Source organism: Sus scrofa, chromosome 2, assembly GCF_000003025.6.
Source record: "Sus scrofa isolate TJ Tabasco breed Duroc chromosome 2, Sscrofa11.1, whole genome shotgun sequence".
Lineage (NCBI taxonomy): Eukaryota > Metazoa > Chordata > Mammalia > Artiodactyla > Suidae > Sus > Sus scrofa.
This window is the reverse complement of record NC_010444.4, coordinates 106,719,389-106,735,479: the sequence shown is the minus strand read 5'-3', so window position 1 is coordinate 106,735,479 and position 16,091 is coordinate 106,719,389. Positions and strand designations below refer to the sequence as shown.

The 16,091-nt window shown below is 36.9% G+C and overlaps 1 long non-coding RNA gene across 1 annotated transcript in view; it reads left to right on the top strand.

Annotated features, from left to right (window-relative positions):
- The window catches only part of LOC110259429, a 109,114-nt gene continuing 94,386 nt past the window's right edge, over positions 1,364–16,091 (top strand). The window contains exon 1 of the long non-coding RNA XR_002341835.1: positions 1,364–4,987. This is a non-coding gene — a long non-coding RNA (uncharacterized LOC110259429). The remainder of the gene's footprint in view (positions 4,988–16,091) is intronic.

Below are 16,091 nucleotides of genomic sequence, written 5' to 3'. Positions count from 1 at the left end.
AGAGCTTTTTGACTTAAACCTGGAGCAATTAAGTAGTCTGTGCATACATTGCATGTATTGATCTAAGCCTAGAAGTTTTAGTTAGAGAGGTGATCGGTATTTAGGAGGAAAATATGCAAGCAAACGCACCAAGGAAGAAGAGTTATACCCTAAGCCCCACATAGTCAGCAAGCTCTGGATGCCAGAAATATGACTTAGGATGCATAAATTTATGGGTGGGGAGCTGAAATTAGAACTCGAGCCATAAGAGAGATTGCGGCTAAAGAAAAGCATTAAAAATTTTCAACTTGTAGTAAAATTTGAAGCCATAGAACTATATAAAAAGTTGAGGGGAGAAAGCATAGAAAGAGAATGGAAACTTGGCAGAAGTCCCCATTTATGTAGGGGGAAGACGAGCCAAAACAGGAAACGAAGAAGTTATGAGTCAGTAGGAGAAAAACTAAGTACACTTCACAGGAATTGAAGGAAAAGACTTGGGAGCAGTTACAAGAGAAACCAAAGAGAAGAGACAGCCCATGAAATTTGTGATTTTATCATGATTAAAGGCAATGATGGAGACAGGGGCCAATGCAGCAAGAATTTATAGTCTATAGCTATTCTTCAGAATATTTACTGACTGTTTCTGAAGGATCCAAAATCTTTCTAGTAATCAACACTTTTTATCTTTGGGTTTAACATGAGAATATCAGAAAACAAAATATTTTCTTTATAATTTTGCCATTAGTTTACACATGAAAATATCAACATACATGATATAGGTTATAGATGTTAGAATTTATCAGAATTACATCAGGATTAGCATCTCCATCTCCAGCTATTCTAGTGCCAAGGAGATGTCAAGCAACTTGTAATATTTGACTCAGTATATCAGAGACAAAATGGGTCTATCACTTTACATGAATATCATTTGGAATGCTTCCCAATTTGCCTAAATTTTCATTTTCAGTGCTTTATTCCACAATTTGTTGTTAAATAATTTATAGCAAAGAAAAACTGACATGTTAAGTATAACTACATACAAAAAATTTCTTGAAGACTTATTTAAAGCATTCTTCTCTCCTTAAATCAATACTGACATAGGATCAGTAAAGGAGACAAAGTACTTTCTTATATCTTTATACCATGTGACTCAGAATAAATGCTTCTTTTTTCAGCTTCTATGTTAATCTTAGTTTATAGATGTATAAACATGCATGCAAATATGCATGTTTTGTTTGTATGTACATATATAAAACCTAGATATACATATATTTAAATGTATATATTTATGTGTGTGTGTGTATATATATATATATATATAAATGGATATATATGTATATATAAGCAAACAGGTTTTTTCAAACAATAATTTAAGCTACAGGATAGAATGATGATAGGGAAAATCCTGTAATTCATTACCTAGGCCATTACATCTGTAGAAAAAGTAACATAAGTATGAATGTGAGATGAAAATATGTCATGTGATTTGATCTAATTTCCTGATCCTCATGCTTATCTCTGAATGGCTTTTACCTAAAGAAAAAATAATGGGCTTCCACCCTGGGAATTTCTGCAGTATTTTAGAACAGCAATGCTTAGTTTAAAAAGAATTCCCTCTGAATTTAGAGAATGTTATAAACAGTAACCATGCCCATTCTTAAATGCAAATATCAAAGTTTTAGGCTTCAGTATCCTTTGGCCTGTACCTTAGCCCAGTAGATCTCTCTCATATTGCAGGGATCATGCAGAAGTGAGACTTCTGAGAAGTAGCTTGAAGTGAGAGCCTGTTCATTGCTGCAAAAGCCAAGTGTTTGACTCCTGGTTCTAGCAATAATATTTCTTTGTTACCAAGCACTTCGAAAATGTTAAGATTAATCAATGCAGTATGTTTGTTTCAAAAATGCAGCAATTTATATCCTGGATTTTCTTGAATCACCTAATCTTATAGTCCTCTTACATCTATTTAGCTCATTTCTCTAAACTCCGTAATTATTTGTTGTACTATCCATCTTGGGTATGCTTTTTTCTCCCAATCTTCCTTTCCTTTGCAAACAACTGCCATCCTGCCCTCTCACCTCACCATTACACATCTCCCCTAAAATTTGGTTAGCTGTGCCTTATATGTCATTCTCAGAAACTTCCCTCATCCTGCCTTGTTTGTAAGAGGCAGTGTAACAGGCCATAACACTAAAAACAAAAATAAAAACAAAACCCAGAAGAACTACCTTTTCAGATATTCCAACTTTTTGGAGTAAAATGTTCTAAAGCTGATTTCTAACATATCCTTGAAGACACAAAAGAAATTCTTTTATCACTGTGGTACCAACTGCTTCCTTTTTACAGTGTAATTCACAGGCACCAGTCTGGAAGTTGAGGACCTCTGTCTCCTCTTTGTCTCCATCCCCTCACCCCCAACCCCAACCTCAGAAAGCCAAACTGATATTGGCTGACCAGTAAACTATGAGAGCAGAAGTGAGTTATTAAGTGTATTACATCAAGGCCATTTAACAAAAATTTGTACCTTGGTGTCAGTGTAGTTCAAGGTTGGGAATGATATTTTTATGCTACTTTCCAATTTCCTCTCATGTGCTTTGTACTCTTTAAATTGCATGAGATATAAAGGAGAAATAAGAAGTTATATTTCAGGCAGATAGCAATAAATGTAAAAATATTATTACCCCCAAGAGGTGGTCCTTGCATAAATGAATCCTAATAAGGTCTGGACACCTCTGTAAATGTTGGAGCCATAATTGGTAATAAGGAGAAGGTGTGAGTGTTGCACAGTGTCTTAAAGTGTGACCCAGGCCAGTACACATGTTCACCGTGGTAGGATCCTCAGAGTTCCTCTTGGCAGCCAGTCACAGGGCAAGACAGCAGATGAAAACGGCCCTTCATTGGCTACCCACTTTGACTACCCTGCCTTTGTGAAAACAGACTTGCCAAATCATTCAGGAGAGTCATTTAATTCCATCCTGATCAAATTTTACAGGTCTGTGATTCAAATTATTCCACGTTGTTGGCTGCAAGACTTCATCAGGAATGAATTTGTTCTGCTTGGAGTCCTTAGTTAGTATTCGAGGAAGACCTCTGTGATTAGCCAAATCAAAACCTTTCAGCGGCAGCCGCAGCCACATTCAGACTGAATCTCTGCAGCTGACTTTTCCAACAAAACATTATCTTCTCTCTAATCAAGGGCGAAAACACATGATTTCATTTTTAACTTTCAGTAAATAATCGAGCTGAGAGGGAAATGTAGAATCTGGAGGAGCTAAGCCCCACCCTCCCCAGGTGAGCAAGGTGCTCCCTTCTAAAACCACTCCTACAAAAAAGCCTGTCATCCCAGTTAGGCACTCAGGACAAAAGTGAGAAGAACTTCAGAACCCTTTTGCCAAGGGGAGCAGCTGAACCAAACAACCCAAATTTGCATGAAAAATTCCAACAGGAGCACAAGAGGGAGGTCTCTGCCTGGCCAAACAAAGGCAGGGCTACCCTCACTTATCAGCTGAATCTGCTTTAGGTCAATTGCCCTGCTTATTGGAAGAAGCTCATTTCCCAGGGCCTGCAAAAGCCATAGCTTCCCTCCATCATATAAAACACCAGGCACATTTTCTTAGGTCCTGATGAAGATTCCAAATGCCATCTTGCAGTTGCCTTGGCTTTTTTTTTTTTTTTTTTTTTTAAGCTTATTGACTGGCATCTCTCCTAGCTTAAGCGTGCATATAAGGAGAAAATTCTGATTTCTTGTTTCATGCATGGTTAGCTGTTTATTGTTATCATTTGCTGGTCGGCTAAGCTCTTTGATGACTTTAGAAGGCAAGTAAGTACCTCTAGTTTACAGCTGAGTACTTTGCTTGGCATGGAGCTGGGCTGGATGCAAGCTTATTTAAGAGGTTGGTGTTTGTTCATGGTTTTGTGATGCTCTTACTTCTGCTCCAGAATAGCAATTTATCAAGACATCTCATCAGTCCTTCAGAATTGCTATGGAACATCTTATTGCCCAGCCCCAAAGAGAGTAATTTTGCAGGAGATGTATTTTGATGATGATCCTCATGGCAATTTGATTCATAACTAATATATATATATATTTACTAAACCTTCCTACTATCTGCCAGATTCTTATTGTAACAAATAACTAAATGTCCAAAGTGAAGTCTTTGACCATCAGAAAGAATAAGAATGGTAACAGTTAAGTGCTGTTTATTCATTCCTCTTATTTCATCCTTATAATAACCATGACAGATAGGTAAAACTATCCTTATTTCATTAATGAGAAGCAAAAATACCAAGAAATTAAATACAGCTGGAAAGAGTTCAGTATTATTAGTAGAATTTTTCCCTCCTATTATTTCCACCTTAATCTTTCATCCAAGCAGTATATTCATCACCACAGGATAGGATTTGAGAAAAAGAAATAGCTGGTCTTTGACTTTTGTGTATCCCCAAAGCTAAGTTTAGTCATGTAGTGTTTGAGGAAAATATCACATTAGTAATTGTCCCTTTGAGGTGAAAAATCAAAATGAGGGGGTAGGAGAATGCCCTACTGTCCAGACTAGAGAAAATTTCTGCCAGTTAGCTCTCTGTGTATGTGTGATGCAGTGAGAAATGAAGGAAAAAAAATGAAAGTGGTCCTGAATTGAGGATCCCGCTTCCCGTAGAAAATCTAAAGAGACCTTAATCGGTTGCAATCCTGTGTTGTACTTGGGGCCATGAACAGCCCAGATGAGTGTATGGTCAGGCCAGTCAAGGTGGCTGTTCTCTTGCTCTCTGTAGAAGCCCTGCTCAACCAGTGCCTGTTTCACCTACACCCTTCACACCTGACTTTCCTACCGTCTTGCCCCAGGCCTCAGCTGGTGATCTTATCGAAGGGGCAAAAAGGGGGCGTGCCTCTGTTGGTTTCCCTGAGTAAACAAAGAGCCAACCTGACCTCATTTCCTCTTATAAGAGAGAATCTCCCCGCCCCCGGGAGCCAAGTCTGCTGCCACATCCGGCCAGCCTTCTGCCACGCAAGGTAGAGTGTCACTCCAGCACCTTGCTTCAGATGTGTAAGCTCCCCCATCCATTAAACCACTGATGTCTCTGTCACTGACTCTGAGCTCTCGTTTTGGTCTTGAAGCTGGGCAAGCACAGGCCTTGCAGGTTTGTGAGGTATAGCCCAGCAGTGAGAGTCTCACCTCAGAGGTGACAGGCAAATCTGCCTCCAGAAATTAAATTTGAGAGAGTAGATGGATGATTTTGCATGTACAAGATGTATGTTGGATACTCATTGCATGTTTGTAAAACTGGGGATGTAGAGGTGGAGGGAAAATGAATTTAAATTTAGAGACACTGAGTTTGTGGTTGCAGTGGTGCATCCAGGATGAGACGACTAGAAAGCAAAGTGGAAATGTTCAAGCTCATTCTGCTCCTTGCATGACAGGACAATAAACTAGAAGATGAGTTGTTGGGGTGAGGAATAATGGTCTTATTCAGAAAACCAGGAGTCCGAGAGAACATGGCGGAGTCATGTGCTAGAGAAGTGCCTTATCAGGGTCTGGGTGCTAGTTCCTTCTACATAACAAAGGGGAAGGAGGTGAGGAGGTAAAGTAAAAAAAGCCGTAAATTGTTGCAAATATCTCCTGGTTTTGGCCAGACTTCAGGAAGGGATGTGTTGATTTCTCCTTGCCTGAAACCATTCACAGGCGGCCCTGGTCAGGATGTTTCTTGTGAGCTGAAAAAAGGTATTTTAGTTTTACATTCAGGCACTGGGGGAAAGAGGAGCAGGGTTCTTGAAAATGGGTCATTACGTTTACTTTAAACTGTAGGCAACATCCTTTTAGTGATTAATTGGTACCCAAAGCAATAGAATACAAAGATTAAAGTAAAAGAAACATCTGATACAGAGTCAGATTTGTTCTCCTCTATTACAGTAGTACTGAGAAGTAGGAGAGATCTGGCCTAGGGATAAAATTTGAGTTAAGCGTAAGTATGTGTGACTAAATCCATGAAATGTGATCATTGAAAAGGCATTTAATACAAGCAGCAGCAACATTTTAGTCCTCCTTGTATTCCCAGTTTCTTAAACAATACCTGGCACATTACTGGTTGGATTCATTGGACAAATGTATGAAGAGAGCAGATGGAGAGAGGGAAGGTAGTCAGATACACAGGGAGAAGACCTAGGAGCATTATCTGCCAAGAAATGGAAACCTTTCAAAAGGATTGAAATCCCATTGAATATCAAGATAATCTTTAAATGAAAGGATAGAGATTATTTTAGAGGTTTTAAACCTGGGTGTGTATTCATATCACTTGGGGAAATTTAAAAAAATAATAAAAGAATGCCTTGTCAGATTTCTTGAATCCAGTCCCCTGCAGTGGAGGACAAATAGTAAGATTTTAAAAATACTGGTCCTCTTCTGATTCAGTGGATCAACTGGAGTCAAGAACCACTGGATTAGATGATTTTATGACCTCAAATCACGAGCATCTCAAATTTTAGCAAGACTTTCAATATTTTTATACCAAATAATATTTTTATCTTGACTTTCTGAAACCTTCTCAGCTTACACCTTGTAAAATGCATCAGAGTCCAAAGTCATTTAAGAAATTTTTTTTTATTTTGCTTTTTAGGGCCACACCTGAGGCATATGGAGGTTCCCAGGCTAGGGGTCAAATCAGAACTACAGCTGCAAGCCTATGACACAGCCACAGCAAAGCATGATCCAGGCTGCATTTGCGACCTACACCACATCTCATAGCAACGCCGAATCCTTAACCCACTGAGCAAGGCCAGGGATCGAACCCGAAACCTCATGGTTCCTAGTTGGATTTGTTTCTGCTGCACCACTATGGGAACTTCTAAAAGTCATTTTGACCCCGGTTTCTCCCTCATCCTACATTCCACCAAATCAGATCCTGCTGTTTCTTTCCCTCAATTTATCCCTTACCCTATATTTGGTTTGCTACAGCTGTGGTTTATCTCTAACTTTCTCTTGCTTTAGTGTCAAATTGTGAAATGATACCTTACTTGAATTTCTTGTCTCTACAATCTATTACTTCCTTTGCCACCAAACTCACTTTCCCAAACACAGGTCAGATGGTGCCACTACCTGGCTTAGAAACATTTTGTGAATTTCTCTTAGAGGATAGGGTCCAGATTCCTTAAGCTTCTATCTGAAGTCCCCCATGGTCTCACTCACTTCAGCCTCACATTCCAGCCTCATCTCCTATATACATCCTTGCTCTTTCTCAATAGTCTAACCTCCAGAGTTCTCTGTCCTCAAGATGGACATGTTAACTCCTTTCTGTCTTCAAGTTTTCGTCCTTCCTTTACCTATCAAAATTAGAATTTTTTAAAAAAGAATCAATCCCCAAATCACTTTCAAGAATCCTTTTCCTTCCCTAGTCAGAAGTAATTCTTCCTTTGCTCTCCTGTCACGTAGTATCTCTATTACAGCACTTAATGCATTATGTCTTACTTTATGGTTAATTGCTTTAAACTTCTTTCTCCCACATTAGACTGTGATCCCTCAGAGGCCAACTGTCATGTCTTAGTGCCTTCATATCCCCACATTTTATCTAGCACTGCACTTTGTAAAGAGTGCTTAGTACAGGCTTATTGCTCTGGCTTGAACTGAATTTGACTAGCACCATAGTAAAAGTATTTTTACCTGAAAGTTAAAAAAAAAAAAAAAAAGCCTGAGTAACCTAGTAAACATTTTTTTTCCATATGAGGCATGCATTGAACTTTAATGTATGTAATATGATTGATTTTCAGTTTTAAACATTTATTATTGTTTTATAGTTATGAGTTCTAATCCATCTTTTTTTATTTGACCCGATTTATCTGTTACAACAGAAGCAATTAAAAAAATAGACCCACAAGAAAGGACAGTTCATCTAACAAAATTGTTTTTGTTCTTTCCTGATTTAAGGTAAATTATGTTGTGAAACAGTCAGTTTGGAATTAGCCATCTCTCTGTTAGCTAATGGATTTATTTTTCTATTTAATAATTATGGTAATTCTGTTATTTCTGAATAACTGTGGGTTTAAATTTTTTGTAAATGACAGCTCTTAAAGCCTTGCTTTCCCTCCCCCTCCTGCCTTTTTTATAAAATGATAGTCAAAAATGCTCCCATTGTGTTGGCTAGGTTGTACCATGCATTAAGGAAACATTCTACTAGAAAAAAATAGTAAATGACTTTCCTAGTCACATGTCTTCTGCTTAACTAATGACCCATTTAGAGGAGCCCTAATCAGTTCTTTCTTCCCTAGGCATATAGGTAATATAATGCATGGAAGGAAACTATAGTTATAGAATTCATTTTTTATTTTTCCAATGATTTACAGAAAATCGCTTTTCTAACTTGCCTGCAAAAGTATTTTATTAATGAGCCTCTCTAAAGCCATATTATGGTCTGTATTAAAGAAAAGCCAAACAGTGTGTACTATTTTCCCCTCTGCATTAGAGTTTCTTTACTGGTTTGCTGCTTTGTCATTTTGTTCAAGGGCACCCATGCTGTTTCATACAATTACTAAAAAGTAACTTAGTGTCTGCCTATGAATGAATATGTACCTCTTCTGGTGCATCAGACATTCAAACATATGTTGACATTTTAGAAGATAGAAATGTGTATATGTGTGTGTATGTACACACACACACACACATTTTTTTGTGGTCTTTTTTTAGGGCCACGCCCACAGCATATGGAAGTTCCAGGCTAGAGCTGGGGATCGAATTGGAGCTGTAGCCACCAGCGTAAGCCACAGTCGCAGCCATGCAAGATCTGAGACACATCTGCGACCTACACCGTAGCTTGAAGTAACACCAGATTCCTATCCCACTGAGCAAGGCTAGGGAATGAACCTGCATCCTCATGAATACTAGTCGGGTTCGTTACCACTACACCATCATGCAACTCCAGAATTTCTTTTTAATGAGAACTCTAACTGATCATAGCAAATCATACGCAGTTTTTGTGGTGGTGGTAGGAGAGAGGACTCTTGAAATGGAAATAATATCTGAAGAAATGGCATTTTTTTTTTCTGTAGCTAAATGCTGCAAACCAGAGACTATTGAAAGGCTGTGTGAACAATCACACTTAATCATAGACCTATTCCTATAAAAGTCTAAAATTTTAATATAATGTTGGTCATAATGTCTGTTTTTTAGGGAGAAAGGGTTGTTTCTGTTTGACCACTAGTGTTCTAAGAGTTTGCAAAAATAAAGTTGCTATCAAGGACATTTCTCTTAGTATATTTATGTCAGCTCACACCTCCAACTTTTCTATGTATTCAGCTGTTCCTGAACAACTTCATTAATAGCCTCTTTACCTCATCAGGGAACTTTTTTCATCATCATCCTAATGTAAAATGGCAACCTTTATTTAGCACATTACCTAGTTTGTTTTTCTTCTTACTACTCATCATCTGACCTTATATATTTAAATTTGTGTTTGTTCATTAGTTATTTTTCACCAGCAAGTAAGTTGCATGAGTTAGAATTTTTCTTTCTTTCTTTTTTTTTTTTTTTTTGTCTTTTTAGGGCCGTACCTGCAGCACATGGAGATTCCCAGGCTAGGGGTCTAATCGGAATTGTAGCCACTGGCCTACGCCAGAGCCACAGCAACATGGGATCTGAGCCGCGTCTGCAACCTACACCACAGCTCACGGCAATGCCGGATCCTTAACCCACTGAGCGAGGCCAGGGATCTAACCCTCAACGTCATGGTCCCTAGTTGGATTCATTTCCAGTGTGCCAAGACAGGAACTCCTAGTGTAAGAATTTTTAATTCATACTCACAACTGGATTCTCTGTATCTAGAACAATGCCTGATATATTATAAGCACTATTTAAATGTATGTGGGGTTTTGAATGAATGAAGACTATGTATTACTTTCAACTCCAGGAAAAAAAAAAGAATCACAATTTCAACCAATTTGGTAAACTCCAAAAAGTTTCAACTTTTAAAAAGAAAATAATCAAAGAAGACATTGTTATCAAATAAGAACATTAATATTAGAGATGATAGTAAGGATTATGCAACACTTCTGCATAATTATTAAATTCAAAAGCATTATGGGTGCTTATTGTCATTTTTTTCACTAGATTCTGGAGAAATGTTAAAAATATATCACATATCTTCTTGTGATGAATACATTTCCTCAAGAAAATCATATTCCAATGAAGAAATAAGATATGCAAAACAGCTCAGTTCTGTGATTAAAGGAAAAAAATGAAAATAAGACATGGAGGCATAATTGCCTGTTCGGGGGAGAATATCAGAGAAGCATAATAGAGCAGGCAAGGCTCAGTTAGGAAGAACTTAGCATATAGGTTCTTCTTTTACAACTTCTGGAACTCTTTCTGATAAGAGAATGAAAAAAAAAATCATAATTTTTCAGGTTACTGTGAATGAGACCACTGATGCTGAAAGTGAATCTTAGCTACCTTGACTACGAGTTCAGCCAGAGATTTAAAACCTTCACTTAAAATTAGTGAGTCCACCTATAGGGAAATATGTTAATTGTGATCCATATCATAATACTGAGTAGATTGCTATGTGACTACTGCTTCACCATTGACAGTTCAAAAATTTTTGCCAGCTGAAACCATGTTAATCAATAAAGTTATTGCTAAAAGTATAATGAGCAAGGGTTCAAGCTTCCATTTGTTCAGTACGTAACTTGCTGTTTTCAACCAATTAGTTTCCATATATCTTTCACTATGGGTCCATTCTGTGGCCATGGCTGCCAGTGCAGGCAAATGGGTAGTCAGACACTTCAGAAATTCTGTTTTTTCCATTAATCTACTGTGAGTCCTTAGGATAAAAATATAGTAATATCTATGTATTCCAGTTGCCTGTTCAAGGGAAGGAGTAGAGCCATCTTCTCTATAAAGTGATTCTCCATGACAACCAGGATTCATATTCTCCACTCCCATTATAGAGGAATATTATTATAGCACCATCTTTGCCCTGGTACTGTATCCTGGCTAAACAATACCTATTTAATTTTAAAACATTTAAAACAATGGAACTATGTGTTGCATTTTTTTTATTCTTTATGATGAAAATAATGAGCATCTGAAATTTTCTCTAATCAGACAATTTTTGGTATCCAGTAGACTTCACACATGTTAATGATAAGAATAGTTAATTTCCAGGATTTATGACCATTATTTTTCATTGACAATGGGAAGTCATTTAAGGGTTTTAATTAGAATAATGAAGTTAAAACTAAAGCAGAGAGGGCCAAACTAAAGGAGGATAAGCCAAATTGAGAATGTGCTGGAATCTAGCTAATAGCAGTAATGGTTTGAACTAGGGCATTAGCAGGAGAAATCTGGAGACATAATGAATTTGAGGAATAAATTAGAGGTAGATTAAATAGGAATTTGAAATGGATTGAGCATGGTAAAGACAGAAGGGAGACAGAGAAATCGAGAATACCCTAGTGGCTGACTTGAGGACTAGTAACTTTGTCATAGGGAAACTAGAAGGAAAACTGATGTGAAGCAAGATGTAAATTTTGATGTTGCTAAGCATTAGATGTCTAAGAATCATTCAGGTGGGAGTAGTTAATAGATAACTAATATATGGATCTAGGGCTCAGCAGGATCTTGTTGAAAATACAGATTAGGAAATCAATACATGTGAAACTAGGTAAAGGCTTGGGAAATGATAAGTGATGTAGAAGAGAAAGCATCTAAATGGAGGAGTGGTCATCTACAAACCCCAAGAAAACACTCTCACACAGGTATAAAAATATAAAGAAGAACTGCTAAAGGTTGTTGAGTACTGTTGAGGGCAGGCAACAAATTCAAGAGAAAGGAGGGTTTTAAAAACCTGGGAGCATCCAATGTGATCATAAGCTACTGGGAGGTCAAGTAAATAATGGATTTGAAATTGCCCATTACAATCAGCAACAAGAAGAGAGTAACCATGAAATTGCAGAGACCACAGGGATGAAAACAATGGATATAAAGGCAGACTGAGGAAGGTTCATGTAACAAAGTCTCAACTCTTTTGTGGAATTTGTTAGTGGAAAGAGAGACGATTGCTGAGAGAGAAGAAAAGTTGGCACATCATTTGTTATTTGGGGTTAAAAAGATTAGGGTGTGTGACCATGTTGGTAGAAGTGAGAAGCTGAAGAGAAGGGCTGGGGTGAAAATACTCTTGTGATAATGTTCTTGGATTCACATTTTAAGTCTGGGTAATTCTACCTAATCAGTTCCTCTTTGAAATAGTCATTATATATAATATTATTTTAATAAAGCCATTATGAATTTTGTGGTAAACCTATTTGATTTTATGTACCCCAGAATTTCCCCAAACTAATTTGATCAAAGAGCATTTTTTTCTTGCAGAATACCTGTTAATTATCTAAAGAAACAGAATTCCTTAGGAGTTTTGTGTTAGGATTCCTGAGGGAAAGTAATGAGATTCTGTGCTCAAATGGAGGGATTCATCTTAGCAGTAGGATGAACTCTCTTAGTGTGATAAGATGAAAAAAAGAAAGAATATGGAACTACAAGTTTTATAAGCTTGATGGCAGTAAATTGATAGCTTCTATTTCTCTCGAAAGTTTAAGATCATATCATAGCAATACTCACAGAGAAATAAGCTCACAAACATGCAAAGTGAACTACACACATAGAAACCCACACACACACATGTGCACAAACATATACAACACGTATATGAACTCTAACGCTAGCACTTAAATACACACAAATTCACATAAATGGAGATAACATGGTACTCAGGGATAGTAGGATTGTGGTTCATGAAATGGAGAAGAGTAGTAAAACATATGCTGAAGCCAATGTCAGAGAGAGCTAGCAAGATTTTCTCAGCATCACTAGATCCTGGTAACGTAGAAATCATAATTTATATTGATACTCATTTACTCGATAGTGTAATTCCTTCAGCAGCTTTAAATAGTCTCTTTGTAAAGAAAGAATGCATAATTGGGACTGATCCTAGATTAAGGTTTTCCAAGTGGTATGATGAAAGAAATAGGGTAAAAGAATTAAACACATTGGGAAATGAGAGGTCAACATATTAGAAATGAATATAGGAGTTACCGTTGTGGCACAGTGGTTAACAAATCCGACTAGGAACCAGGAGGTTGTGGGTTCGATCCCTGGCCTTGTTTAGTGGGTTAAGGATCCAGCATTGCCGTGAGTTGTGGTGTAGGTTGCAGATGCAGCTCGGATCCCACGTTGCTGTGGCTCTGGCTTAGGCCAGGGGCTACAGCTCCAATTAGACCCTTAGCCTGGGAATCTCCATATGCCATGGGAGCAGCCCTAGAAAAGGCAAAAAGCCAAAAAAAAAAAAAGTTTAATAAAAAGAAAGAAATGAATATAAATCTATAGACATAATACTAGGAATAATTATGATGATAGAAGCTCATCAGAAGATCTGAAACCTGAACTTAGATCATCCATGCTGCGGAAAAGCCTGGACAGACAGAGTAGAGAGATACAAGATCTGGCTTTCTTGACAGAATCTAAGATGGGTGTAACAATTAAGTCTGATTAAGAAAAAGATGAAGTTGATAAGTTTGACCTTAAAAAACTTGTGGAAGGGTGATGATATCACTGAGGATGAGATTAAAATATAGTAAAGCTAGAATTTGACTGGATCTTTCACATGGTTATTTAATTTGTCTATCATAATGTTAGAAATTGAGGTGGAAAGGAAGATGGTGATCCAGGTTCTAGAGTCCTCAAGGAAATGCAGGGCTGGTGGAAATGTAGTGAACATGAAGAAGATGGTATTACGGAAAAGTACAATCTAGACATGATCAGGAAATTCTTATGTAAGAAAAATTGAGGGTAAAATCAGCAAAATGGGTTTATGGTACAGTCTAAGGTAGGGAGAATTATTCCTCCAGCTCCATTCTTCTTCCTCATTTTGTTTTTGCTCTTTGGGGTCTTTTGTGTAGCCAAACAAATTTTAAGATTATTTGTTCTGGTTCTGTGAAAAACACCATTGGTAATTTGATTGTGATTGTATTGAACCTTTAGATTGCCTTAGGCCCTATGGTCTTTTTTTAGTATATAAATATATAATGATTTTTATTTTTTCCATTATAGCTGGTTTACAGTGTTCTGTCAATTTTCTACTGTACAGCATGGTGACCCAGTTACACATACATGTATATATTCTTTTTTCTCACATTATGGTCATCTTAACAATATTGATTCTTCCAGGCCGAAAATACAGAACAGTTTTCCATTTGTGTCATCTTCAATTTCTTTCATCCAGTTTCTTCTAGTTTGGGGAGTACAGGTCGTTTGCCTCCTTAGGCAGGTTTATTCCTAGGTATTTTATTCTTTTTGATGTGATGGTAAATGGGATTTTTTTCTTTAATTTCTCTTGCTGGTCTTTCATTGCTAGTGTATAGAAATGCGAGAGATTTTTGTGTATTAATTTTGTATAATATTGTAACTAAAATTCAATGATGAACTCTAGGAGGTTTCTGGTAGCATCTTTAGGAATTTCTATATATAATATCATGTCATCTGCAAACAGAGATAACTTTACATCTTTTCCAATTTGGTCCTTTTATTTCTTTTTTTTTCATTTGAGTCCTCTGCCTAGAACTTCCAAAACTATGTTGAATAAAATTGGTGAGAGTGGGTGTCCTTGTCATGTTCTTGATTTTAGAGGAAATGCTTTTAGCTTTTCACTGTTGAATATGATGTCACCTGTGGGTTTGTCATATATGGCCTTTATTATGTTGAGGTATGTTCCCTCTATGCCTACTTTTTTGAAGAGTTTTTTTCATAAATTGATGTTGAATTTTATCAAAAGCTTTTTATGTATCTCTTAAGATGATCATATGGCTTTTATTCTTCAATTTGTTAATATGGTGTATCATATTGTTTGATTTGAAGATATTGAAAAATGCTTGCATCCCTGGGACTAAATTCTACTTCTTTATGATTATGAACCTCTTAATGCATAGTTGAAGTCAATTTGCTAGTATTTTATTCAGGATTTTTGTATCTATTGTTCATCAGGAATATTGGCTTGTGATTTTCTTTGTGTGTGTGTGTGATATCTTTGATTTTGGTATCAGAGTGATGGTGGCCTCATAGAATGAGTTCAGAAGTGTTCCTTCCTCTGAAATTTTTGGGAATACTTACAGAAGGTAAGAGTTAATTCTTCTCTAAAGGTTGAGCAGAATTCACTTTTGAAACTGTCTGGACTTTGTTGAGAGTTTTTAAATTACTGATTCAATTTCAGTACCTGTGATTGGTCTATTCATATTTTCTATTTCTTTCTGGTTCAGTCTTGGAAGGTTGTAACTTTGTAAGAATCTGTCCATTTTTTTCTAGGTTGTTCATTTTACCAACATACAGTTGCTTGTAGTAGTCTCTAATGATTCTTTGTATTTGTGCTGTCCCATTAATTTCTCCTTTTTCATTTCTAGTTTTATAGATTTGAGTCATCGCCCTTTTTTCTTGATGAGTGTGGCTAAAGGTTTATCAATTTTGCTGTCTTTCCAAAGAACCAACTTTTAGTTTTATTAATCTTTTATATTGTTTTCTTTTCTTTTTTCTTGCTTTTTAGGGCCACACCTGCAGCATATGGAAATTTCCTGGCCAGGGGTCAAATAGGAGCTACAGCTGCTGGCCACGGCCACAGCCACAGCCAAAGCCACTCGGGATCTGAGCCACATCTGAAACCTACACAACAGATCATAGCAATGCTAGATCCTTTAACCCACTGGGAGAGGCCAGGGATTGAATCTGCATCCTCATGGATACTAGTCAGGCTTATTAACCACTAAGCCACAATGGGAACTTCCTCTATCATTTTCTTTGTCTCTATCTCATTTATTTCTGCTCTGATATTTATAATTTCTTTCCTTCTGCTAACTTTGGGTTTTGTTTGTTCTTTCTCTAGTTGCTTTAGTTGTAAATTTAGGTTGTTTTAGATTTTTCTTATTTTATGAGATAAGATTGTATTGCTATAAACTTCCCTCTTATAACTGATTATGCTGTGTACCATAGGTTTTAATCATCATGTTTTCATTTTCATTTATCTCTAGGTGTTGTTTGATATCATCTTTTATTTCTTCAGTGATCTATTGGTTGTTTTGTAACATATTGTTTAGC